The sequence below is a fragment of the Octopus sinensis genome, linkage group LG5, assembly GCF_006345805.1.
Source record: "Octopus sinensis linkage group LG5, ASM634580v1, whole genome shotgun sequence".
NCBI classification, from domain to species: Eukaryota; Metazoa; Mollusca; class Cephalopoda; order Octopoda; family Octopodidae; genus Octopus; species Octopus sinensis.
The window spans coordinates 20,628,742-20,649,922 of record NC_043001.1 but is presented as its reverse complement, the minus strand read 5'-3'; the positions used below and the strand labels follow the sequence as shown (position 1 = coordinate 20,649,922).

General features: G+C 38.0%; 1 long non-coding RNA gene across 2 annotated transcripts; it reads left to right on the top strand.

Moving 5' to 3' along the window:
• Nucleotides 1-402: 402 nt before the first annotated feature.
• LOC118763588 lies at nt 403-16,870 on the top strand. 2 transcript variants are annotated; one of them, XR_004999339.1, is made up of 3 exons: nt 403-814; nt 4,464-4,466; nt 16,856-16,870. It is a non-coding gene; the product is annotated as an uncharacterized LOC118763588 (long non-coding RNA). The 2 variants fall into 2 exon arrangements; XR_004999338.1 differs by lacking the exon at nt 16,856-16,870 and adding an exon at nt 16,842-16,855.
• Nucleotides 16,871-21,181: the final 4,311 nt, after the last annotated feature.

Sequence of the window (21,181 nt, the reverse complement as noted above, 5' to 3'; positions counted from 1 at the left end):
ATTTCCTCAAGTTGGGTAACCATGTATTTTCTTTGCTGTAGTGCACCTGTCTCTGTCTTCATTCTTGATCTCTCTCTCTCTCCAGACAGATAACCTTGTACTTCCTTTACAGTAAGACACCTGTTTCTGTCTTACTATAACCTTTCATCATCTGACACAAGATCACCTCCTCTCGAAAGTTTCTTTTTTGTCTTGCAAATACTTGGTGACCCTGTCAGTGCAGGTGCCACTTAAAAGCACCCAGGCCACACTGTAAAGTGGTTGGCATTTGGAAGGACATCTAGCTGTAAAATCATTGCCAAAACTGACTTCGCCTGTGCTTGTGCCACGTAAAAAGCACTAAGTCCACTCTGTTGGGTGGTTGGTGGTTAGGAAGGGCATCCAACTGTAAAAATCCTGCCAAAACAGTCACAGAAGTTTGGTGTAGGCTCCTGCCTGGCCTTCTCTTGTGAAACTGTCCCACCCATGCTAGCGTAGAAGGTGGATGTTAAATGATGATGACGATGATGTATGTGTTTCTCCCCCACCACTGTAGTTATAAGATTTGGGGGATAATTGGTTACTGTTTCTAGCAGATCCAATGACCATGTTGAGGCTTCTTTGTTGGCATGATTCTGTCCTTGTCATATATGTAGAAGATTTGATGCCGTTTATGAATGTCTTTTGAGTTAGATTCTTCCTGATTACTTACAGACTGTAATATGCTTGTGTGTGTGTGTTCAAAAATTCTCCATTCTTAAAACAAGAATAAGAAGTAAGACAAAGAAAGGAATATGAATGTAAAGTGTGAGATAGATAGATAGAGAGAGAGATAGTTTGTGTATATATGCGGAAGAATCTGCTAAAGAGAAAAGAAAAGATGACACTTGGAGCATACAATACTATTAAAAGAAGAAAAACAGACAAACACTGCTACTGACATACTGAACAGTGAATGATATGCTAGAGAAAGCAGACAGCACATGACCAACAGATAAGAACAAATGTTCTTATTATAGAAATATTGTTTGTTTTTCTCTTATTTATGGTTTTATAGTTGTAATTTCATGTTCATATTTAGTTTTCTTTTATTTTTCCTTTTTTTTTTTCTTTCTTTCATACATCTTGTGAACAATAGCTTTGTTGGTTATAGATTTCTTAATAGGCCAATCATTGGTTCATTCTGTTTCTGAGGACAAGGAATTGTCTGTGAAACTTGGATGGAACAAATATCACAAGGTGTTTTTTTTTTTCCTTTATCGCTTTTCTTCCTGATGTATTTCTGTGTATGGCTCACAAGTGCACACACACACACACGTGTTCATTTTGACTGATCCAGTCGACTGTCATCCTGGAGTTTTCCCAACATCCAGTTGGGTTCTTTGGATAAGGCACAGTGTAGCTTATAATCATCATCTCAATGATCATAAAACTTAAGTAATACCAAATAAGTTATTTCATCATCATCATATTCTTTTATTTGTTTCAGTCATTTGACTGTGGCCGTACTGGAGCACCGCCTTTAGACAAAGAAATCAACCCTAGGACTTATTCTTTGTAAGCCTAGTACTTATTCTATCGGTCTTTTTGGTCGAACTGTTAAGTTATGGGGACATAAACACACCAACATCAGTTGTCAAGCGATGGTGGTGGAGGCACATACATACATACATATATCAAGCAGAAGACACTTCTTCAAGGTGCCACACAGTGGAACTGAACCTAGTACCATGTGGTTGGTAAACAACATACTTACCACACAGAAGTGCCTATATATATATATATATGTTAATGCAATTGAAACAATTGTTGCATTTTTAAGGTGTGATCTAAAATAAAGATATAATTTTCTTCATACATATCATTTGTTGTTGTACATATATATATATCATCATCATCATCGTTTAACGTCCGTTCTCCATGCTAGCATTGGTTGGACAGTTTGACTGGGGTCTGGCAAGCCATGAGGCTGCACCAGACTCCAATCTGATCTGGCAGTGTTTCTACAGCTGGATGCCCTTCCTAACGCCAACCACTCCAAGAGTGTAGTGGGTGCTTTTTACATGCTACCAGCACGGAAACCTGTCATGGCGGCACTGGCATCGGCCACATATGGATGGTGCTTTTTAGGTGTCAGGGTAGGCTAGCAATAACCATGAACGGTTGGTGCTTTTTATGTGCCACTGGCACGGAAGCCAGTCAAGGCGGCGCTGGCATCGGCCACGTATGGATGGTGCTTTTTAGGTGCCAGAGTAGGCTGGCAACGGCCATGAACAGTTGGTGCTTTTTATGTGCCACCCGCACAGAAGCCAGTCAAGGCGGCGCTGGCATCGGCCACGTATAGATGGTGCTTTTTATGTGCCAGGGGAGGTTGGCAACGGCCACGATCGGTTGGTGCTTTTTATGTACCACCGGCACGGAAGCCAGTCAAGGCGATACTGGCATCGGCCACGTACAGATGGTGCATTTTACATGTCACCGGCACAGGTATCACAACTACAATTTCCATTTGATTATACACACACACACACACACACACATTGATTTATGTTGGACAAATGAGAAAGGAGTGCTCAGTGATGCAAAGGATATGGTTCTTCTACTGGAACTGAAGCTGAGAGTTTGTTTCACAACTTGAATTTCGTGCCACTGAAACTTGGGCTACTAGACCAGGCCTGGTCAACTCGAATTACAATGTGGACCACTTTAATCACAGAAAGCTTTTTGAGGGCCGTTTGTATTCTTTATGCTCCAATGATCAAATAATCAAATTACAGAATCAAAAATTTTTCATAAATTTCGTTTGTTTGAAATTATAAAATTGTAGGCTATTGCTTTGTTGCCACTTATAAATTTTTAATTTCTTTTGAATAACTGCTAAGTTATGGGGACATAAACACACCAACATTGGTTGTCAAGCGATGGTGGTGGAGGTACATACACATACATACATACATCAAGCAGAAGACACTTGTTCAAGGTGCCACACAGTGGGACTGAACCCAGTACCATGTGGTTGGTTAACAACCTTCTTACCACACAGAAGTGCCTGCTCCTAATAATATATATATATATATATGTTAATGCAATTGAAACAATTGTTGCATTTTTAAGGTGTAATCTAAAATAAAGATATTGCACAAGCAATTTTATTTTGAAATTAAACACAATACTTCAAGAAAGCATCAAGTGGGTTGCAAAATAAAAGTCTGCAGGCTGCATGCGGCCCACGGGCCTCAGGTTCGCCAGCCCTGTACTAGACAAAGTTTCAGTCTCTATAAGAAAAATTATATGCATATACAATAAGCTGTTTATTCTGTATCTTTCTATATACAAAATTTCATTTAGAAGTCATTGCTAACCCAAAGCTACAGTTAAAGACACTCAAGGTGCCAAGCAGTAGGATTGAACCCAGAACCACATGGTTGTGAAGTGAACTTCTTAGCTTCACAGCTGTGTTTGCACTTAGTTATATCTATAATATAAATTGGACATGGGCAATAATTGTATTCTTTCTTGTCTTGAGGTTCACAGCAAAACGGCTGGGTGGATTCACATGAAAAATAGCACACATGTGGAGATGGGTGCATAGATTGGAATGCAGTTTGTATTTTTTTCTTAACCCCCATACTTACTGAGAAAATTGATTAAAACTTTTTCTAATGGAATTTCATTCTTTCTTCTGCCATTAAAACAACCAGTTGCTCAGAAGCTGTTTTCTAACGGGGCGGGGTTAGGAGATTTTCATATAGCTGGAGGCTCCAATTGAAACAGGGGACCCGAAATGGTAAGGTTGACAAACGCTGTTATAGATTATGCCTAACCGAAAACGATCTTAGGCACAGGAGTGGCTGTGTGGTAAGTAACTTGCTAACCAACCACATGGTTCCGGGTTCAGTCCCACTGCATGGCACCTTGGGTGAGTGGATTTGGTAGACGGAAACTGAAAGAAGCCCGTTGTATATATGTATATATATATATGTGTGCATGTATGTTTGTGTGTCTGTGTTTGTCCCCCTAGCATTGCTTCACAACCGATGCTGGTGTGTTTACGTCCCCGTTACTTAGTAGTTCGACAAAAGATACCGATAGAATAAGTACCGGGCTTACAAAAGAATAAGTCCCGGGGTCGAGTTGCTCGATTAAAGGCGGTGCTCCAGCGTGGCCGCAGTCAAATGACTGAAACAAGTAAAAGAGTAAAAGAGAGAGAGAGATCACAGCCACATCATCCAAACAGACTGGGTGAAACCGGGCTTAGCTGCTAGTATTAAATAAATCTCACAAAAATGTATTGGGAAAAGAAAAGAGAAAATAGTGTCAATCTACTATTAACTATAAGTCATAAATGTAAACACTGAAAATATTTCTTTTTAATTTGTTTTACACCAACATATCAGCTTTTTTTAATTTTTTTATTTCATTTCTCAGAATTTGAATGTTGACAAGCAAGTTAGTCATATGTCAAGAAATACAACACCATAAAGAATGTTGGTGTGTCTGTGTTGTAATTTCAAAAAGTTATATTTTCATTGTCTGGAATCTCGCCCAACCCACCTAATTAGTAGTGCCTATCCTCTCAATTCTGTTTTTATTTATATTGAATATTTGAAAGTAATATTTAATTAGAACCAAAAGATAGTCAACAAATTAGTATATTTTCAGTTTATTGAATTTGTAACATCACAAATAGAACATGGTAACTATGGGGTACTTTTACAGTTAACCCTTTTTTATGGCGATGTTTGAAGTACCTTGTCTTGGTGTTTCCATCCAGTTTGAAAATAGTGGGTTCAGTTCCACTGTATGGAAACTTGGACAAGTGTCTTCTATTATAGCATTGGGCCAAGCAAAGCCTTGTGAGTGGATTTTGTAAACGGACACTGAAAATAACCTGTCGTGTGTGTGTGTTTGTCTTTGTGCCTCTGTGTGTGTGTGTGTGTGTGTGTCTTTGTACCTCTGTGTGTGTGTGTATGTATGCCTTTGTGCTTCTCTGTGTGGTGTGTCTTTGTGCCTCTCTGTGTGTATGTATGTCTTTGTGCCTGTGTGTGTGTGTGTCTTTGTGCCTCTGTGTGTATGTATGTCTTTGTGCCTCTGTGTGTGTGTGTGTCTGTGCCTCTCTGTGTGTATGTATGTCTTTGTGCCTCTGTGTGTGTGTCATTGTACCTATGTTCCCCCCACACACACCAACTGGTGTTGATGTGTTTTTAAGTCCCCATGACTTAGCAGTTTGGCAATAGAGACTGGTACAACAAGTACCAGATTAAAAAAAGCACTATGGTCAATTTGTTCAACTAAACTTCCTCAAGGTGACACCCCAGGGTGGCTACAGCCTAATGAGTGAAACAAGTCACCAACCAGGCTATCAGATGTTGCTACACATCGCTGGTCACAATGCACTTCGCATTGTTTTAGCCTTCAAATGACGCCACCCCGCTGGCTAAGCGAGCAGGCCAACAGAAGAAAGAGTGAGAGAAAGTTGTGGCGAAAGAGTACAGCAGGGATCGCCACCACCCCATGTTGGAGCCTCGTGGAGCTTTTAGGTGTTTTCGCTCAATAAACACTCACAAACGCCCGGTCTGGGAATTGAAACCGCGATCCTCCAACCGCGAGTCTGCTGCCCTAACCACTGGGCCATTGTAGAAGGTAAAAAAAAATAAAAGATGCATAAAATTATGACGGGAAGGTGTAAGGTTCTGTAAAGATAAGGTGTTAGGTCACTTGATATCAAATAAGTTAACGTTGGGTTTGTTCTAGTTATTTTATTATTTAGTATTCGGCCAGTCAAAACGTGCTTAGAGAAAAAAAAAAACTTTCTTTTTTTAACTAGAATCTAGGCATGGCTGTGTGGTTAAGAAGCTTGCTTTGTAACCACATGGTCTTATGTTCAATCCTACTACACAGTACCTTGGGCAAGTGGCTTCTACTGTAGTCCTGAGCGGACCAATGGCTTGTGAGTGAATTTAGTAAATGGAAATAGGGTGGAAGCCCATTGTATGTATGCATATATGTCAGTGTGTGTGCGCGTTTGTCCTCCCCACTACACGTGATAACTAGTGTTGGTTAAATTAGGTGGTGAGCTGGCAGAAACGTTAGCATGCCGGGCTAAATGCTTAGCAGTGTTTCGTCTGCCATTACATTCTGAGTTCAAATTCCGTCGAGATCGACTTTGCCTTTTATCCTTTCGGGGTCGATAAATTAAGTACCAGTTACGCACTGGGGTCGATGTAATCGACTAAATTCCTTTGCCTGTCCTTGTTTGTCCTCTCTGTGTTTAGCCCCTTGTGGGTAATAAAGAAATAGGTATGGATAGTTTGTATGTGGTGCCAGCACGGGAACATGTTTACTTGGCACCAGCTTAGGGGTAATATACATGGTGCCAGTACGAATGCTCGTTATGTGGTGTTGGCACAGGTGCTTTTTATGTGACACCGGCACCAGTGTTTTCACATAGTACCAGCATATGTGCTCTGTACATGGCTCCAGTATGGGTGCTCTGTATGTGGTACCGGCACAAGTGCTTTTTGGATAGACTGGGGTCGATGTAATCGACTTAATCCCTTTGTTTGTCCTCTCTATGTTTAGCCCTTTCTGGGCAATAAAGAAATAAGTGTTGGTTTAATTATGTCCCCTGTAACTTAGCTGTTTGGCAAAAGAAACTGATAGAATAAGTACCACACCAAAAAAAAAAAAAATTACTAAAGTTGATTTGTTCAACTAAAACACTTCAAGGTGCATGGCTGCAGTCAAATAACTGAAACAAGTAAAAGATGAAAAGAATGCCCCTGGAAAGTTTTTGTTGGAAGATTGCAGAGGATTCTATTGACTTTAGAAATTCTCTTAATTTGGTTGTCCACATTAGAACAAATGAAAGTTGAGGGACTGATAATTCTGTATTTCTATTATGTAGCAGATTCACAGGTCTTTTCTCTCTCAATTCTATCATCTAATGTTTAGAATAGTCCCACCCATGATCTTTTGATTGTCTTCTTCTTCGTTTAGCGTCCGTTTTCCATGCTAGCATGGGTTGGACGGTTCAACCGGGGTCTGGGAAGCCAGGAAGCTGCACCAGGCTCCAGCCTGATCTGGCAGTGTTTCTACAGCTGAATGCCCTTCTTAACACCAACCACTCCGTGAGTATAGTGGGTGCTTTTTTTTTAATTTGATGGGGTATATCTTTCAGATGTACTCTCTACTTTTTACATAATTACCGAGCTGGTCTTTTTTCATAGTATGGAATGTTTTTTCTCTTGGATGTATTAAAGCCATTTCTTAAGCAGAAGTTTCAGTTTGCTGTGATTCTTAAAGTGTGTTCCACCAGTTAACTTTCTCAGGCTGTGTAGTTCTGCAGTCATTTTTGCAGTGTCTCTACATCACTGCAGGGAGATTTTTATTTACTATTAAAAAGTTCAAGCTGTTGTTGATGACTGCATTTGGAAGACCATGATACTGCCAAACCAAGATATTTATGAAAAGTCTTAAAATGTGGATCAGCTCAGTTTTTTTCAGTTTGTTAATATCTAACATGTTAATCTGTTTCATTAATCAAGTTTTCTTTAGGTTAGTCATTTTGGAATATTTTCGTCTCTCAAGTATCCTGTTCCTCCACACCGTTATCATTTAACATCTGCTTTTCATGAGTGAAACAAGTCGCTGCTGTCACCGACCAGGCTATCAGATGTTGCTACACATCGCTGGTCACAATGCACTTCACATTGTTTTAGCCTTCAAATGACGCCGCCCCGCTGGCTAAGCGAGCAAGCCAACAGAAGAAAGAGTGAGAGAAAGTTGTGGCGAAAAAGTACAGCAGGGATCGCCACCACCCCATGGGTTGGATGATTTGACAAGATCCAGCTAACTATGGGGCTGTGCCAAGCTCCAGTGTCTGCTTTGGTGGGGTTTCTACAGCTAGATACTCCCCCTAATGCCAACTACTTTACAGTGTGCACAGGGTGCTTTTTTTCTCATGCCCCGTCCCTTGTACTATTGAGGTTGTTGAGTAACTTGCAAGACAAAAAGAACAAATAAAAAAAAGGAAGAAAAAAATCTCACATCATTCATTAAATAATCATAGAGTTACATTGAAATCCTTTATAGATTTATCTTAATACAGTTCTGTATTTAAAAGATGAGGAATCATGTACATTGTTTACATTTGACGGATATTTGTCCTCATCTTGTTTGTTGTTAACACAACATTTCGGCTGATATACCCTCCAGCCTTCCTCAGGTGTCTTGGGGAAGTTTCGAACCTGGGTTCTCATTCTGAAGGTATTTTTTGATGTTGTTGTTGTCATTATTATTATTATTATTATTATTATTCAGGTCACTGCCTGGAATCGAACTCAGAATCTTGGAGTTCAATTCCAGGCAGTGACCTGAATAATAATAATAATAACATAGAAAAATACCTTCGGAATGAGAACCCAGGTTTGAAATTTGCCCAAGATACCTGATGAAGCCTGGAGAGTACATCAGCCGAAACGTTGTGTTAACAACAAAGAATATGAGGACAAATATCCGTCGAATGTAAATAATGTATTTATCTCAATGTTTAATCTCTTTTCTGCAAAATATTTTCTATAATGACAACTTTTCAACACTTGATTTCATTCATGTCTAACTCTAGCAAATAAAAAGTCTTAAGAACAATGTGTTTTCCAGTCAAGACGATTTCATGTTCTAATTGTTTGTTTACTTTAATTAGTGTCTATAACTTCTCAGCATTGACATCCCCTCCTCCACTTGTGATATTAAAACTGTTTATGCTTCAAATAAGGGACAATATAAATTGCTAAGTAAGTTATTAACAACAGAGAGTAATTATGTGAATTATCTTGTGACTATGGTTACATGAAGATGTTAATGCTATGCCATGTACATTTTATTTTATCATTTCATAATTTTATCTTTGTCCTGTCATTTATTCCTGTCACCAGCACAATAATTTTACTACATCTAAACATATGTAAAATGACTTATTATCCAGTATTTCTTTGTCGACGTTTTTGCTAGATAGAGCTTCCAGTAGTTGACAAACTCATTTTGTTGAGGTTATGTCCCTTGTATTCATTAACTACACACGCTCTGTCTTTCTGTATCTCTCTCTCTCTCTCTCTCATTCACACACACACACACACACAAAGCATTTAATTATAAAAGCATTAATAAATTTTTTTAAATAAACTAGCAGTATAGCCCAGGGTTGCTCGGGCTTGTTTTCTTTTCGACCCTTTAGTATTGGAACTTTTGAAAAGTAAAAATTTTGCATTATGTAGCTTGTTATTCTCTTTAAGTGAACATTCTTCTGGTTGAAATACACCAAAGAATGGCGACACAGCAGTCAAAAAATCGTAAAAAATAGGGATTTTCATAGGAAAAAAAGCAGCTTTTTGATGTAAATAATTTTTGGTGTTAACATGGTCCGATTTGAATTTTTTCTTCTATGGAAGGAAGAGCAGGCCTTCTTCTATCATACTCTCAATTTTGGTCAACTTGTGCCATAGGGTCTCGGAGGAGATAGTGTTAGTTGAAGGCTACCAAACCTGCCATACACAGACAACTTCAGCTTTATATATAGAGAGAGATTAAACATTTAAACATATGAAGTTAATCATTATATTTTTATTTTATTTTTGTCTTTAAACTGATATTTGATATGAATGACTTTATAGAGCTTTTTAATTGATATAACTCTGAAAAGATACCTTATAAGTATTACATCATATCTAGCTCTTTGAAATATATTTATATTCAGAAATTTTCTAACATTTCAAATAAAACACTTCTAGGTAAACAGTAAAATATTTTTTCTTGTTAAGACATCAAGCACCAATTTGTAGCTGAAATTAATGTAATATAAAACTAAAATAGCACCAATTATGGTATGTAGAGTTTGGTAGATTTTTTTTTTTGAAAGAAAATTTTAGTATTGTAGTATTGGTTAGTAGTAATTAGATTTATGCATTCTAAATGAACAGTAAATTAAATTTTCCAAAATGCAGGAATTGTAAGTGTAAAATAAGAAACAATTTCTTTCCTGTATTAGATATTATAAGCACCAATTTGAGACAAACTAACAGGTCCACTAACGAGACTCAAGCTGACCGTGTTACTGATTTCACTACAGAGCACCTGTCATACTCATTCTCCAAATAAACTACTATAATTTTCTAATTCTCTCTCTCCTCTTTTTAATAATTTTAATGAAGAAACTAAATAGATAAGTGCAGTCTTCTATTTTTAAATGTTTTATCCATTAAGACACATTAAGTTATTCTTTGACTGATTTACTCATGAAAATTTTACCATTTCTCTTGCACTCACTTCACATATACATACACGTGGGCGTATATATATATATATATATAGTGAGGGCGCATGGCTTAGTGGTTAGGGCATTCGGCTCATGATCGTAAGGTTGTGAGTTCGATTCCCGGCGACGCCTTGTGTCCTTGAGCAAGACACTTTATTTCACGTTGCTCCAGTCCACTCAGCTGGCAAAAATGAGTTGTACTTGTATTTCAAAGGGTCAGCCTTGTCACTCTCTGTGTCACGCTGATTATCCCCGAGAACTACGTTATGGGTACACGTGTCTGTGGAATGCTCAGCCATTTGCACGTTAATTTCACGAGCAAGCTGTTCCGTTGATCGTATCAGCTGGGACCCTCGTCGTCGTAACCGGTGGAGTCTTTCTATATATATATATATATAGATATAGATATATGTATTTATATATGTAAATGCATGTATGAATTTTTAGGAAATTAAAAGTTATGACCAGTCATAGAGCGACCATTGGTTTCACACTTTCAAAGTGCTTAGCAGTATAAGCGACTCATCAGACTTATGTGTGTGTATGTATTAATAGTTCACTTTGGCATAGCAATAATAACCTGGTGTTAAAACACAATATACAAATGCTTCAGAATATAATAATAATCATCATCATCATCATTTAATGTCTGCTTTCCATGCTAGCATGGGTTGGATGGTTTGATTGAGGACTGGCAAACCAGATGGCGGCACCAGGCTCTAATCTGATCTGGCAGAGTTTCAACAGCTGGATGCCCTTCCTAATACCAACCACTCGAGAGTGTAGTGGGTGCTTTTACGTGCCACCGGCATGAGGGCTAGTCAGGCGGTAGTGGCAATGGCCACGCTCAAATGGTGTTTTTACGTGCCACCTGCACAGGAGCCAGTCCAGCGGTACTGGCAACGACCTCGTTCGAATGTTCTTTTTCATGTGCCACCAGCACAAGTGTCATATAATAATAATAATGAAATTATTGTGTATAGTGCTCAGGTGCACTACAACTCAACAAAGGTGCATGTACAGAACATAGAACTATGTACTAAAGTCAGAAAAGTGAACAGTGTATGAGTCACGATTTGCATGTGTGCATACGTATGGAAGGGGTGGATATCAAGTGTAGTATTGGTGAAACTTCAGTTGAGTACAGGGAAATTAGAATGACAAAGGAATAGACAATTATGTTATAATAATAATAATATATAATGAAATTATTGTATACAGTGCTCAGGTGCACCACAACTTGTCAAAAGTGCATATAAAGTATATGCAGTAATGTACAAATGTCTGGGAAGTCAACAGTGTATGAGTCAGATACATGATTGTGTGTGTATGGAGGGGAGAAAATCAGGTGTAATGTTGGCGAATCTCTGGAAGCATGGAAGTTTTGAAGGATGCAGTGCTCTGACAACTAACAACTGATGCCGGCAGTCTGTTCCATGCTTCAGCAACTCTTAGCGTGAAAAAATGTTTCCAAAAGTCATGGGAGCTGTGCTGTTTTCTGAAGTTATGAACTTTGTTACCTAGTTTATAACATAATTGCTTATTCCTTTGGGCGTGTGTGTGCTGTGCTCCCATGGATCTGACTCCAACATTTACTTAGAGTTATATAAATTTAATAACAGTTTGACTCAAAGTTTCATGGGTGTATTACATATCCACACCATCGGATATTCAAAGTGAGAGTTGGAACATTTGATGATGTGGAAGTGTTCTATGCTCACGGAACTGAATCAAACTGTTATTTAATGTGTGTGTGCGTATAATTCTTTTTCATATTTAGGTTTATATATTATGAATACATATGCAGATAGTTGCACACGCAACATATCTATAAATGCAGAGTAATATATTTCTGAATACCATAATAGGACAACTAATGAAAATAATTTATCGTTTGCAGGCAAGTTTTGATACTAAATGTTCTTCCATGTAATAATTATTACCATATTGCCAGGTATGATATTCTTATTTTACCTAGATGTTTGCTTTAGAATTTATTATATATCAAACTTGTCTTAAATGATTTAACCCTTTCTTTACCGTACTTATTTTGAGATGCTCTGTGTTTCTTTCAATTATTGTAAATATAACAAAGAATTTAGTAAAATAACTTTGCTACCATTAAGCTAGTGTTAGGAACATAAATTGTGATTAAGGTTTGGTGGAAGATTTTAATTAAAAACTTAAGAAAACAAGACATTTGTACTGCAGAGCCAGAGGCGGTTTTGGCTGGGTTGGTAATGAAAGGGTTAATCCTTTACTGATGTATCTTGAAATATATTTAAGAATAGATGTTAAGGGTTTCCTTTTGTTTATAATGTTGTTTTTAAAGTAATTATTTTGAATCTAGATATTGGTACATTTTGATATTTTGATAAACATTTATATGCGTCTGTGGATAAACTATTTGTTTGAAAATTTGAAAGTTGAACTTTTTTTTTCCCTTAAAAAAGAAAAAAAATTCAAAATGAAAATATGCTTATTAATGTAAACAAATTTAAGAAGGAGATATAATAATGATTGTTTGGTTTTGATGGTTAGACAGTCTTGATTCTGTGATGGTTAAGTTATCTTGGAAAAAATCATTTCATCAAAGCTTGTAAATTATTCATAAATATTGTGATAGACTAATCAACAAACACCACCACATTGAAAAAATGAAATGGTGTCCACCTCCACATCCTCTTCCTTCTCCTCTTGCCCTATCATCACAATCAGTATCATGATCATAATTATCATCACACCACCACCACCACCATCATCATCAACAACAACAACAACAACAACAGTAAATGCTTACCTATTGCTGAAAAAAGAAAATGGTATGTGAACCTAAATATAATATTTAAATATTCAATTCTTTTATTCACTAACTCTTAATAACAGATAACAAGACACCACTGTCTCATTTTCTCCATGTTTTTTTTTTATATATTATTTTGCTGAGTTTTCAGAATCTTTTATGTTGCTGTATATATATATACTTATATACATACTTTGGCCAGACCTGTTTCATGTTGGTTGTGAAGGACAGGAGAGTTTGAATAAATTTTGTTACACTTTGGAATATAAGATTTATTCAATGAATTGAATTTTATCTTTCTTTTTTTTAATTTTTGTTATGTTTCTTTATCATCTAAGCCTTCTTTAATCAGTAGTAAATATTTGATAAAAACTATTAATTCTGTAAGACTTTAATATTTGTTTAAATTTGTAATATATGCAATCATTAAAAACTAATATTTTCAAGGTTTTTTTTTCTTAAAATCATTATTTTTTCCTCTTTATTTGAACCTTGAGACAGTTTGAACCTTGTTGCATATATATGTAACTTGTAATTGCATTTAACATTGTCTAGCACTATGACCTGGTGTTGCCGGGTCATAGTGCTAGTGCATGCATACCCAGCTGTGTGCGTGCACATATACACGTGAGTACAGTCCAGATCCCTGACCAATCACATACAGCTAGCTGGCATTCAATTGGTGTATCAAGTTTTGGGCACTTTGATTGGGTTTTGGATAGAAAATTCACAAAAAAGTCACTTCTATTGATTTTTTAATGGCTTTGCGGGGTGACTGGGGAAAGGTAGAGATGTGCACGACCACCCTTGGACGGTTTTGAATGACCATAGAAAGTGCGAGCCCTCTAACTGAAAAATTGTGGATTTGTATAAAGAACACACATACACACACAGACAGACATTTCGCTGTTTATATATATACTAGCAGTATCGCCCGGCGTTGCTCGGGTTTGTAAGGGAAATAACTATATAAGCATTTTTAGAGAGTTATAGCAAAAAAATAGCAAAAAATGCATTAAAAATGGAAAAAATATGATGGTAAATTTTTTTTAAAATCGTTGACTCATCGTAGACATTTTTAGAGAGTTACTTCCCTTATATAATAGCGAAAAAATGCATTAAAATGGAAAAAAAACGATGGTAAATTTTTTTTAAATCGTAGACTCATGTAGACGCTTTCTTAGCCATTTCTGTTTTGGTGTCTTCAAGCCATGAAGTCGTTGTTCTAAAAGAACACTGGTCTCCTTGACAACGCATTACGACGTTGATTTCCTTACACTCCCTTCCCCACAGGTGCAGGTGTGAGCGTGGACGCCAACTCCGCTGCCATCGACACACGAAAAATTATGCATTAAAATGGAATAAAAAATGATGTTAAATTATTTTTAAAATCGTAGACTCATCGTAGACACGCGCTAATATTCAGACGGGCTCGATATGAATCACGACTATAAGCTACCCGAATTTGGTTAAACTGCACCGCAAAATGTGGGAGTAGTTAGGAATCTAAATCGAAGGGGACAGACACTCACACAACTACAGTTTTATACATATAGATATACACAGCGCAGTAGTGGTGAGATGTGACAGCAAAGAAAAGCATACATTCACTCGCTGCATGCAATTAGACTCGGAAAGTTCGTGAGGAACCCATTGACCCAATTTGCTGACTTTTCCGATAGCACACAGGTCTCAATGAATGGTTGAATGACCAAATCCAAGCTTCTCTGCTAGTTCCTCAACAGTTACGATGAGATTTTGTTCCACCAGGGTTTTCAGGATGTCCTTGTCGAGTTCTACAGATCTTTCAGGATGAGGCTCGTCTTCTAGGCTGTAGTTTATGGCTCGGGATTTCTGGAACCACCATTGACACTGCCTTACGCTTATTGTCCAATCCCCATATACTGCATTAATATTTCTTGTACTTTGCACACATTTATATTCTGTTATTCTTTTATATGTTTCAGCCTTGAGGTTGTGGCCATGCTGGATCATGTGTGTGTGTGTGTGTGTGTCTATCCGTCTGTCTGTCTGTATGTATATATGTATATGTATGTGTGTGAACAATAATATTTTCAACAGATGTGTTGCAAATGTATCTGATTGTTCTCAAGCTTCAATACTGTGTGTGTGTGTATGTGTGTGTGTGTATGTATGTATGTATGTATATGTATGTATGTATGTATGTGTGTATGTATGTATGTGTGTGTGTATGTATGTGTGTGTGTATGTGTGTGTGTGTGTATGTATGTATGTATGTTTGTATGTATGTATGTATGTATGTATGTATGTATGTATGAGTGTATGTTTACTTTATTACTAACACAAGCCACTACGGTTATTTAATGAAAGTCTTCCTCAAATCACTCTCTCTCTCGCTATTTTCACTCACTCTTAGCTCTTAGCTTCCCATACATTTTACTCATGTATCTATCAGCGTCATAGACAGAATACTTTCAGTTTAGTCTTCCTCAAATCACTCTGTCGCTATTTACTTTCATTTTATTCGTTGCCCACTGTGTGTGTGCGTTTGCGTGTGATGTAAACCAGACTAAGAAAAGCATTTGACACACACACCAGAATGTGAGTTTTCTGTAAATTTTGCTTAATTGGAGTTTAAATTTTAAAAACTGGACCTGGCATGACGCGATGCATTGTACTCTTAAAAATGCTAGGTAAATTGTAATTGAAGAAATCCTATATTGTAGATTTGTATAACTCCCAAAGGGAGGCAGATAAAATCTGCCTTTTATAATAAGAGATAGATTTCTTACATAGGCACAGAAACTCAAATGTTGGGTATGAGCCTGACTGATTAGATCAACCTCAGTACTCAAATGATAATTATTTTATTGATTTCAAAAGGATGAAAGATAAAGTTGACATTGGAAGGATTTGAACTCAGTGTAAATGTATCCAGCATTTTGTCTGCGCTCTACCGATTCTATTAATCCACTGCTTTCTATGTAGTCTATAACATCACATATACTTCAATGGTCTGTGTGTGTGTAACACTTTCAACAAACACTATCTAATTTGTGGAAAGAAACTGAAGATATTATCTGTTATACAAACAAGATTCATATTATTCACAAAGCAATTGACTGATGAACTATGGAGCATAATCGAAGACAGTCTTTTACAGATACAATATATGTATCATTATCATTATCGTTTAACGTCCGTTTTCTATGCTGGCATGGGTTGGACGATTTCACTGAGGACTGGTAAGCCAGGAGGCTGTGCTAAGTTCCAATCTGATCTGGTAGTGTTTTTACAGCTGGATGCCCTTCCTAATGACAACCATTCCGAGAGTGTAGTGGGTGCTTTTTACATGCCACCAGCACAGGAGCCAGTCAGGCAGCATTATCAACAACCCATTCATGCATGGTGCTTATTGTGTGCCACCAGCACAAGAGCCAGCCACGGGATATATATATATATATATATACACATACACATACATAGATATCAAACAATGCAAATGAGTCAACACTGCATTGGTGAATAAAGATTATTTGTGTATTAAGGCTATCATTAGTTCTTAACAATTTTTCAAGCCAATCTAAAACATGAAAACAATACACACACACACACACACAGATATATATATATATATATATATATATAGGGAGAGTTTACGAAAAAAACAAAAGACGAAGACAGGTGGTGTACAAAACAAACAGATGTATTAGTATAACGCTCAGGAATAGAAAAAGTCTTATATATATATATATATATATATAGAGAGAGAGAGAGAGAGAGAGAGAGAGAGTAAAGACCCCTTTTGGTCATGAATGATCATGGAATTGCACCTAGAAAGTTTCTCTCTGAGGCACAAATCTGGGCAAGGTCGTTTGTGGAAGACCAGTAGTTGCTCATGCATACTAGTCCCCCCCCATTCATGTTACAAATGTTGTTCAAGGGAAAGGCAAAGGGGCCGATACAGTTTGGCACCAGTGATGTTGCAACTCATTTCTACAACTGAGTGAACTGGAGCGACAGGAAATAAAATGTCTTGCTCAAGAACACAACACAGCCTGGTTTGGGAATCAAACTCACAACCTCACGATTATATCATAAGCCCAATGCTCTAACTACTGAGCACACGCACACGTGTGTGTGCGTAGTACATTTAGTAATATAAAGCAACTGACTGCAATTGCAAGCTGAGACCAACTAAAAGTTTCCTTTTCTAATGAAAGAGAACACCAGTCTACGTATATGAATGATTCTTTGTTGTGAAGCTCTTTTAAGATGTCATTTAATCCCCAAGATCATAGATCTATTTAATCTTAATTAAACAGATCTATGATCAAAATTGTTCTATTCATCTGATTTTCTTTTCTTCAGATAATAATAATAATAATAATAATAATTAATTCATTTATTGGCCACAAGGGCTAACAAAAATCAATTAAAACATGTAGGGTCAAAAACAGGACGAAAGTTACAAAAGGGTTTTGTCCGTTTGAAAAAATCCATGTAAAAATTCAGAGATAACAGGGAAAATATTTAACAATTAAAACTCCCAATAGGGGGAGGCGCTTCGAAAGGTTACTCGTGGAAAAAACCCATAAAAGCCACGGGAGCCTGGTCAAAAGTGGGGTAGAGAGCCCCTTTCTCCTTTTATATTACCTTTTTTTTTTACAGGTGTATCCTCAGAATTGGTCCGTTCATACTGGCCATTCTTCCGACATTCACCCATCTTTCAATGAATTTGCTATGAATCAGCACTTCCCTCTCTACTCTCATCTTCCTTTTCAAATGGAACTTGAAAAAGTTGATGAGGCCTTGTCCAAAGAGGAAAGTGTCTGACCTTAGCCCTTTCAAACAGGTCCACCATACCACCTCTTTCGCTACAGCCACTAGGCAAAGGAAAATTGCCTTGCCCTCCCGGTTAAAGGAGGTCAGCGGGGCAATCCTCACTATGGATTCATAATAATAATAATGAACTTATTATATACAGTGCTCAGGTGCACAACTCATCAGAAAAAGTAGCCACAATTGCATGAACAAGACATAGAATAATGCACAGGAAGAAGTGACCAGTCAATTTAGAATTAGATTGGATTATCTAACATAGTGTTTCTTTCTTTAAGCTGGTAAAGTATGATATGAGGGAAATTTGGCTGCTATTTCTATGAGGTTCATCAATAAAATCACTTGGGGGTTCTTGACAGGAATTTGAATCTCTTACGTAGTTTAAGCAATTGTAGGATGAAGGTTTGTTTAAGGATGGACTCATCTAAACAAAGCAATTAAAATTCCTGATTAATGCATTCCTCACTCGTTATCACAATTGTTACTTTATAATTCCTGAAAAAAGAAGAAAAAAACTCACAGTAATTTTTATGATTTGCAGATCTGTTATGATTTGAAGTGATATTTTTTTCTTTTATTTCTTTTACTTGGCTTGTTTTAATCTATGGCCATGGTGGGGCACTGCCACAAAGGTTTGGCCCAGGCACTCATTCTCTTTTTAAGTCTGGTATGCAAAGAAACCAACACTTTGTCAAGGTGTGTAGGGACAAACACAAAAGACACACACACACATGTGCATACATACATACCAACATATAATATATTGGGTTGTCTGGAAAGTTTGTGCTGATTTTTAAAGGAAAGAAAAAGGTCAATAAATACTTGCCATTATATTTTTAATCAACCAAATATGAACCATTTTTTGCACAATGCGTCTCCATCTTTCCTTTAACTTTAAAATACCCTCTTCCCCGAACTGAGGTGATTTCCTTAGCAAAGAATTCATCAAGGTATCTTTTTATGTCATCCAAGGAATTGAAATTTTTATTATTAAGACTATTCTACAGAGACCTGAATAAGTGGAAATCCAGGAGGGTCGGGTAACATATCCCAGCCGAGCTGCAGCAATTTTTGTCTGGTTCCCAAAGCATCAAGTGCCGAAAATGAACTTTCTTATCTTCCATTTTAAAGGGTTACAGAATTAACACAGGTTATAGGAACATAAACCTTCTTCCATGAAAAGATAGCTTAAACTGTGCTCTAAATGGAGGTGCAGTCAAATCCTATTTTATGGACTCAACCATGTTCTAAAATAAATCGAAAGGTAAGCTACTATAAATTGGCACAAGCTTTCCAGACAACTTAATATATATATAAAACAGGCTTCTTCAGTTTCTGTCAGCCAAATTCACTCAAGGCATTGCTTAGCCTGGTGCCGTAGTAGGAGATGCTTGTCCAAAGTACCAAACAATGGAACAAAATGTCAAACCACACAATTGTGAAATGAACTCCTGAACCACATGGCCATGCCTGTGCTCTAAGTTTAATTAATCTATTGTTTAGTAAAGACAATTACGTCCCTCACCCTTTTTCACATTCTGGCCTAGGGAAATTGTTTTATTTTAAAGAATTCCAACTGCATTTAACCCTTTAACATTCAGATTATTCTTTTAAGTCATCATCATCATCATCATCGTTCAACGTCCGTTTTCCGCGCTAGCACGGGTTGGACAGTTCGACCGGGGTCTGGGAAGCCAGGGGCTGCTCCAGGATCCAGTCTGATCTGGCAGAGTTTCTACGGCTGGATGCCCTTCCTAACGCCAACCACTCCGCGAGTGTAGTGGATGCTTTTTACGTGCCACCTGCACGGTCACCAGCATCTGGCAGAGTTTCTACGGCTGGATACCCTTCCTAACGCCAACCACTCCGCGAGTGTAGTGGATGCTTTTTACGTGCCACCTGCACGTGCCACCAGCATCGGTCACGACCGGTTGGAGCATTTAACGTGCCAGCGGCATGGAAGCCAGCCAAGGCGGTGCTGGCAACGTTCGGATGGTCTTTTTATGTGCCACCGGCACAGGAGCCAGTCGGGGCGGCGCTGGCATTGGCCACGTTCGGATAGTGCTTTTTATGTGCCACCGGCACAGGCATCACAACTACTATTTTCATTGATATTTATTTCGACGTTCATGTTCATGTACTTGACTCAACAGGTCTCCTCAAGCACAGCGGGACGTTCTGGGATCCGGGGTACTTTGAATGGGCAGGGGCTATGCGGAACTGATGCAGGAAGCAGCCCGGGTCTTTGCAGTCACAGCATATCTCCAGAGATCTCGGTCCTTCGCCATTGCCTCAGTGAGGCCCAACGCTCTGAGGTCATGCTTGACTACCTCATCCCATGTCTTCCTGGGTCTACCTCTCCCCCTGATACCTTCAACTGTTTGGGAGTGGCACTTCTTCACACATCTCTCCTCATCCATCCGCAGCACATGACCATACCATCACAAGCGTCGCTCTTGCACACCACATCTGATGCTTCTTATATCCAACATTTCTCTCAGGGTGCTTACACTCTGTCGTGCGTGCACACTGACATTACACATCCAGCGGATCATGCTAGCTTCATTTCTTTCAAGTCTACACATGTCCTCTGTAGTCACAGCCCATGTTTCACTACCGTGAAGCATGGCAGTTCGCACACATGCATCATACAATCTACCTTTCGCTCTGAGGGAGAGACCCTTTGTCGCCAGTAGGGGTAGGTGCTTTCTGAACTTTGCCCAGGCTATTCGTATTCTAGTGGTAATACTCTCTGTGCATCCACCTCCACTACTAACTTGGTCACCCAGGTAGCGGAAACTATCAACTACTTCTAGTTTCTCTCCCTGGAGTGTGATGGAATCTGTTTTCTGAGTGTCTGTGGTGTCTATTGTCCCTGTGCATAAATGTAATGCTTATTTATTACCTCTGCAAGGAAAGAGGTTATGTTTTCATCGGTGTTGGTTTGTCCGTTTGTGTGCAAAATTTGATGAAACTTACAGGAAAAGTTGGTAATGACACAAGGAACAGATGATGAAATTTTGGTAGTGATATGCGAATTTTTATGGATTCTTGAAGGATTTTTCATTTGTTATATTTACTTTACATGAAGTATTAGGTTACGTTCTTTGATTATCTCCCTTGAAAACACGTTCATCGTTTCCACTTAACGTATTGTGGCGTTGCTGTTTCCAAAGTTTATTTTCGTTTCTCTATTAGTAATTTTACTAGCGTATCTATCTTAGAATGAGCTGCTTGGCGGAGGTCTGCAGAGGATGACACGA